The following is a 7,316-nucleotide window of genomic DNA, read 5'->3' on the forward strand; positions in this document are numbered from 1 at the left end:
CCTTGAGAGTAAGCCCCACTGAGTTCAGCAAGGTTTACTTCTGATTATATATTACATATGTAGGACTGTAAGTTGAGGGTCAGACTGAAATTCTAGCAGAAGAGTAAGAAAGCATCAAGGTACTTGACTTATTGTAAGGCAATCTATATGATAAAATGAAGAATATACTGAAGAGCTTTTAGTAGTTATGGCAATGTTTTTTAAGGGCTGTATTCTGACCTTAACTTGCAGAGCAGAGATAGAACATGGGTCATACTTGTGCTGTAGAGATGCCTTCATCTGAGATCTCACTGAAGAAACTCATTTGATTTACAGAACTGCTCTTTACATAACAGAAAAAGCTATAGTCAGTGATATGGTGCACATTCTTATGACAAAGTTCTTGAATTCAGTCCCTATTGCTCCATATACAGCTGGGAAAACTGTTGTCTGAAACCCCAAAGGAGAAGGAGCAGTCAGCAGACAATGCTGGGCTAGATGGACTAATGGTGTGAGGTAAGATAACCTGATCATCCTAGCCATGATCATATGATGCTCTTTGAAAGTATGAAAAAAGGCTTAGTCTTAGCAAGTCGGTTTTTGCCTCTGGGACATGGGATGAAACACTGCTGCTGAAAATCATATCCATTTGCAGCCATGGTCATGTAATATTTATCTACTGTCTTTTCTTCCATCAGAAAATGAAGGCAGCATGCAAAGATTTTTTTAACATTTTACATATAAACATTGACAGGATTCAGAACCCTTTAGCTTCTATAAAGTTGCCATGTTGTATACCTTCAATTCATTCTCTGAGGTGTATTTGAGTGCATCTACACCAGTGGGTCCCCAGATGTTTTGGTCTTCAACTCCCAGAAATCCTAACAGCTGGTAAACTGGCTCGGATTTCTGGGAGTTATAGGCCAAAACACCTGGGGACTCACGGGTTGAGAACCACTGATCTACGCTGAATAATTAACAATATTTACCATCATAGGGGTTGTATCTTTTTGAGGTATTTACCCTTCTCTTCCAAATATTGTTGATGTCCCACCAACTACAACTCCCTTGATTCCATAACATTAAGCCATGGCAGTTAAAACAGTGTCAAACTGAATTAATTCTACAATGTAGATGCACCCTTAGTTTTTATCTGGAAGTTGATGAGATGCCTTATCAGGATTTGGGCATTGCTTCTCTTTTTCGGGACACATGAATTCTTGTAACAGAGGAAGTGGGCTTCCTCCTAAGTGGGCTACATGGAGTATGTGAAGCAGCTAAACATTTGCAGCATCCAAAGGCTCATGCTAACTATCATGGGGGAAGTATTTCTCATGCCATGCTTCTTTTTCTTACTATTGATTCACATTGATGAGGCATTATTTTAAATTGATTCAAGTTGGCAACAGATTGTAGTTTTTGCTGTTGGTCCGCAGAACAATGGTCTTATGGTTCTAACCATATCCTGCCTCCAGAATACCCCATTTAGGGAATCTTCCATTACCTGCCATTTGCAATTGGTTTATCCTCACTAACCTTTCTGTGAGTGTAGTGCAGGGGCCTCTTCCCTATCCATAATTCTCTTGCACTCATCTTTGAGTAGATGAGTTTAGAATTAATGCATTCTGCAAAGACAGAATGCATTAATTCTATGTTTCAAAACCTTCTGTTTTGAAACATAACTAAAGTAATTTTGCTAGCAGTTAAAGATCATTTTATTTGGGGGGCGGGGTGTTAATTTCTTCCTACATTAAATTTCTTTCACCTAGCTCAGTTTCCCTTCTTTAAAAAGTATGCTTTATTAGATTGTGCATTTTAGCACTTTTCAAAACTCTTAATCATGTCATCTTACAAACATGATAATAGGAGAGGTTATTTTAAATGACATAACATAAAATACTTCCTAAAATAATGAAAATATATCGAAGGCATACAAAAAGGAATGTTTAATTACCCACCATCACTCCATTCTGTAGCTCTATAACATCTATGTCTTTAATCACATAAGTTTTGAAGTTATTATTGAGAGAGGAGGGGAGAGAGAAAGGGAGAAAATAAAGAATTCTAAATGGATGTTAATTTTAATAGCTTTATCAGCGAATAAGAAGATTTAACTAAGATCAATTGCAAAATGATCTTAGAGCGCCTTTATTTACCATTTGCAAACAATTATTCTTTCACTCATTGTTACTAGAACTGATGATACAAGTCCACAGTGTCCAATAATGTGTAGACTGAATCATACTAACAAGAAACCAAAGCAATTCGGATGTTTTGGAAATGAAATCATGGCCTAGTTCTACTTCCTGACCCCAGGCGAATGATTGACATTGGAGAAGACTGTGACCTGCTTAGAGTGGTTTAGTGTGTCAACTGCCACCTGGTTTTATGTCACTGAGCATGTAATGAAGCTGACTAAATAAGGCAGAGCTAACCTAGAAAAATACATCAGACTTAAGTTATATTTGTAGGCTGATTCCTTTTCACATAAATTTAAATACCAAGTGGAGTCATTCCCTAGCAAGGAGTGTACAGACTTTTTAGGCTATCTGAAAAGATTAAGGATACAGGTTAGATATGTGGCACTCTGATTTTGCTTGGCTGACCACTTTGATTTTAGCTTAAAATCTGCAGTATACTAGGTTTCTTTTGTCCTGCAATAGATAATGTAAATGATGCCTCCCTCTTTTTGAAATACAATTACATTTTGCTTCTATAAAGAAGCTGCCTTAGCAGGCAATGTCAGCACCAATACAATGTAGACAGCTGCCTTTGACTGGTGACAGCGAATATTAAATCTATTTTTATTAATGTAATTAGAGTGGTTTCAGGATTTGGCAAACCTACTCCATGCTTTTTTGAAAACTGAAGAGAAAGACTGCATCTCATGGAGTGTGTCCTACGTGAAGGACTACATCTTGTACTTCAGCTCAAATCAAGGCTAGAGGGTTCCCCCCCCCCCCCCCTCCAAGCCATGTTTACTTCTTATTAGAATTGAGAAAGGGAATTGAATACCACTGGAGCAGTGTCATGTCCCCTTGAATTCCTCCATACAAAATGCTGTAGTCACTGTTTTACTTTCTCCAAACAGATTAGGGGACAACATAGTTCTTTTTTGAGATGTGCTGGCTGGTTTCTAACACCAGAGAGGACTGGGATGGAACTGATATTAATTAATTGTCTTGCTTTCAGTCTCTAAGATTAGTTCAAGATAATTTGGGTAATTTATACCCTAGGATAGAATGGAACCACATCGACTAAATCAGAATGGATCCTGTCAGGATTGCTGCTCCCAGCATTTCTGATCACATGCTAGAAATGAATCTCAACTGAGACCAACATGCCATAGGGATTCGAGCATACTTCTAAAGTTTCTGGTCAAACCATTGTGAGAGACAGGATGTTGAGTTTTATTGAGTACTTACCAGGTACAATCAGAGTTAGCATTACCTACTAATGCTGATGGTTTCTGTGTATATTAGTTTTAGAGCTGTGCAAAATTTCAGATGGGGTTCATAAGTCATAACAATTTTGACAAAATTCCTATTTACATCTCAAATAACAAATGTGAATTTGAGGCTCCACAAACACAGACAGAACAAAACAGGCATGGAAAAAGTTTGTAAGTATTGTTAGTATTCTGACCATTTGTTTTGCAAGCACAAGCAATATCTCTGTGATGGGGGCAATGGGGCTGAGCAGTAAGCAGACTGCTTTATTCTAGCCAAAGAAGACCCAGCCTGTTTTGGACTTCAAATTCCAGAAATCCCTGTTGTAGTTGTTATTAGTAAAAACTTTAAAACTTCCCCAAAATCAGTTAGTGAGCAAAACATTCTCAACCTTGGGGGCTTATGGTTGTTAATGTGTTCTACAAGTGTAGCAAGTTTCATCCTGATAGACCTAAAATGATTATGAAACAAGTCTCAAATGTTTTCCCATTGCCACCAATGGAACAAAACTAATGAAACAAAAGAAAACTTCCAAAATTCGGTTTTGAAATAAAATGAATACTCCCTCCCAAAAAACTGAAATATTTTCAAAACAAAATGGATTTCTGACATTTTGCACCACTCTATTATCCATGATGATACGGAATAATTGGGAGCAAGCCTCAAACTTACAATTGTTTTCTACCATATGCAAGATATGTAATTAGAGACAGGGAATATATGCATAGAGCCCTGATTTTGTTAGGGACAAGTTTTGGTTCACAGTAAAGGTTTTGCATGCAAAAGAACACAGTAGCTTTACCTAGAGGAATGTGGTTTTGGATGGCGTGAAAGTAAATAAAAAATAAAAATGCACAGAAGTTGAAGAATTCATAGGCATTTCTGTTAGGGTTATGCCCAGAGCAGTTTGGACTGAAAGTGATTTCTGAAATTCAGTGTTTTGTTTGCTAAATCCCTGACAGGACTGAGTGGGAGGAGTCAGAAAGCCAGCCTAAACAAGAGACCATGATTTTTCAGCTTCTGGAGATGATGGGATTAATTGCAGCATCTCTTCTTCTTCCCTGGCAGCAGTGTTCATTTCTTCTGGAAAAATTCCCTAGGTCCCTTCTCCAGAGAGCACCCTGGTAGGAATTTGCTTTCCCAGCAGCTCTTCCGTGGGGTAGGCATTGAAAAGCCTCTGAGCTCCCCTCAGAGCATGATGCAAGCCAGTAAAAGACCTGGTTCTGCCCATGCTCTGACTGGCTGAGACTGGACACAACTGGCAACTACAATTCCCAGACTCTCTCTTGTGGCTTGTTTTATTTTTTTTTAATGTTATGGTAAAAACTTAAAATAATTCCAAAAAAATAGTAGATAGATATGTGAATTGTTCTGAAACTTGGCAGCCCTATAGTCATAAATGGGATCTAAAACTGAGGTAGGTATTATGCACATAGGCCTTAAAATGACTGAGGGTTGAGCCTCTAAAGTTTCCACATTGTAGCTAATAGGCTGAATCTTTGCCCAATGACCCCCCGCCCCCACAAAAAAAACTACAAGCAATTTCCTGGTAAGCAGAATGAGGGGTTATCCAAAAAGAGAACAAAAAATCGTATGGTTTTGTGCTGAATTGGAAATGGTGAGAGCAGGAATAGTAGTACTTGGTCTTGTCTGAGTGTATCATGTAACTAGCCTGTCTGGCAAGCTGGCTAACCTTGCAGTTTACCTAGTTGTGCTGTAGTGAAAATGGCTACAAAACTTACAAACTGCATCAAAGAGGAACAGTATTCTGCCATATGCTTTTTGTGAGCAGAATGTGTGCAGGAGCACAAATTAATCTGTGCTTGTGCACTCAGTATGGGGATAAAGTTTTCTCTTGTAGAGTCATCTACAACTAGATTGAAATGGTCAAAAATGACTGCACTAGTGTGATGGATGCAGCGCACTCTACATGTCTAGCTACAGTCACAACCACAAGGAACTGATTTGCAAAAACAGAAGAATAACAATCAAAGAGGTTGCAGGAAAGATGAGTGCCTATGTCTTGTTTCATGACAGCCTAACATTCAGTAAAGTGTCTGCAAGGAGGGTGCCTTAGCAACCAATAGAGAAGCATAAGCACAAGCAGCAAACAGATAATGTTAAAGCGGAAGCAGTACATCAGTGGCCATGGACTCAATCAAAAACTTTTTTTTTTTGCTGATGGCATTAAAAATTGATATCCTCTTGGGAATATCACAAAGGAAGGTGAGTATGTAGAAAAGTGAAATAATATTTTTTAATACCTTTTTAAAGGTATTTTTTTAAAACCTTTTTGAGAACCCATATAAAATGGTGTAGCAAAATGGTGTCCCTTATATAAAATGGCAAAATCAAGGTTTACTAACTTTTGAGCCATAAGTGATGTAATCCATTGTTAAAGAAACCGACTGTTTCTGTTTTAAGAAGTTAGTGCAGTCCCAGGACTTGACCCTCTTCAGTTGCTCGTTTGGTTAATTAAAAGACATCACACACCTTCTACAGATTACATTGGCCACTGAAAATGGCTTGGTTACTTTATATAGAACCAATTCTAACAGGTCAAATTACACAACTATAGCAGTCACATAATTATATTCCAGACAGGAAACTGGTGCTTTTTTTAAACAACCAGATGCATTTTTTAATATCAGACTTTACTTTGTGTGATAGTTTGCTGTTTTCTATAAAAATCACATAGAAAAAATAGTGCAAAAACAAACAGAACATAGGTAAGTAAAACTTTTAAACTTAATAGAAAAGAAGTTGAATTACATGAAATTTTAACAAATGGGGACAGTATGGATTTGCCTTCTAATTTGTATTCTCATATGATATACAGTAGATTTTTTTTAAAAAAAACCCTCAGTATCATTACTCTAAAAGTCCCCTTGCTGGCAGTATCTCCTTTGAGTAGGTGATTAAGCTGATTAAGTTGTTGGAAATGGTTACTTGCTTGGCTTTGTTCCATTTAATAAGAATTTTTCCTGTAATTTTTATCTCTCTTTGCCAACATGGATGCTACACTATTATGTCTTAAAAGTCAGAACTTTTATTCAACTCAGTATTGAAGATATGGTGTAGATGACCAAACAGATTTGAACAGTTACTTGTAAGAAGCAGTATTTTGGAGGGAAAAGAATTGGTTGTCCTTCCTCTGACATCTCAAAGACATTTTTATTCAGGAAAGCCCAACATTTCATATATAAATTGAACTGCTTTTGAAAGAGGTCTAACTAGTTGGTTATTGTTCTGCTTTTGTTTTGTCATTTATTGTTCTGCTTTTATTGTAGCACTTGTTTTCAATTTTGTTCTTGTTAATCACCTTGGGTGCCTTAAGATGAGCTACAAATTAAGTTATATTTTAAATAGACACACTCAGTCCTTCTCATTCACTGAGGTTACAGGCACACAATCTTCGCAATAGTGAAAAAATACAAATACCGCTCCCACACACACAGACACACATATACAGTATTTTTAACAAAAGGGATCAGCTCTCTAGGAATCTCTAGGTCCTTCAGCATGACTTGATGGTCAATACCTGCCAAGATTGACCAGAGTATTGCACTGGAGGATTTATAGATTTTTACTTCGGTGATCTCTTTGAGAATCTTTATGTCTCCCAGCATGACTCTTGTGACCAACTTCTAGTGGATGTTGATTGTAGAGTCACAATGGAAAATCTAGAGATTCCTCAAGAAAAAAGCTTTATCAAATCTGTGAATAATCAAATTGGCAAAAGTTAAACCCACAAATATGGAAGGTCAACCGTACATGCATAAATAAAAAAGTGTTCACCAACTCAATATCTCCTCCAATAGCTGTCATTAAGACCTATTTAAGACACCACCCTAAGTCAATTGTACATTCCTCCATGACATTTAACTT

The sequence above is a fragment of the Anolis sagrei genome, chromosome 3 (genome assembly GCF_037176765.1).
Source record: "Anolis sagrei isolate rAnoSag1 chromosome 3, rAnoSag1.mat, whole genome shotgun sequence".
In the NCBI taxonomy this organism is placed as follows: Eukaryota; Metazoa; Chordata; class Lepidosauria; order Squamata; family Dactyloidae; genus Anolis; species Anolis sagrei.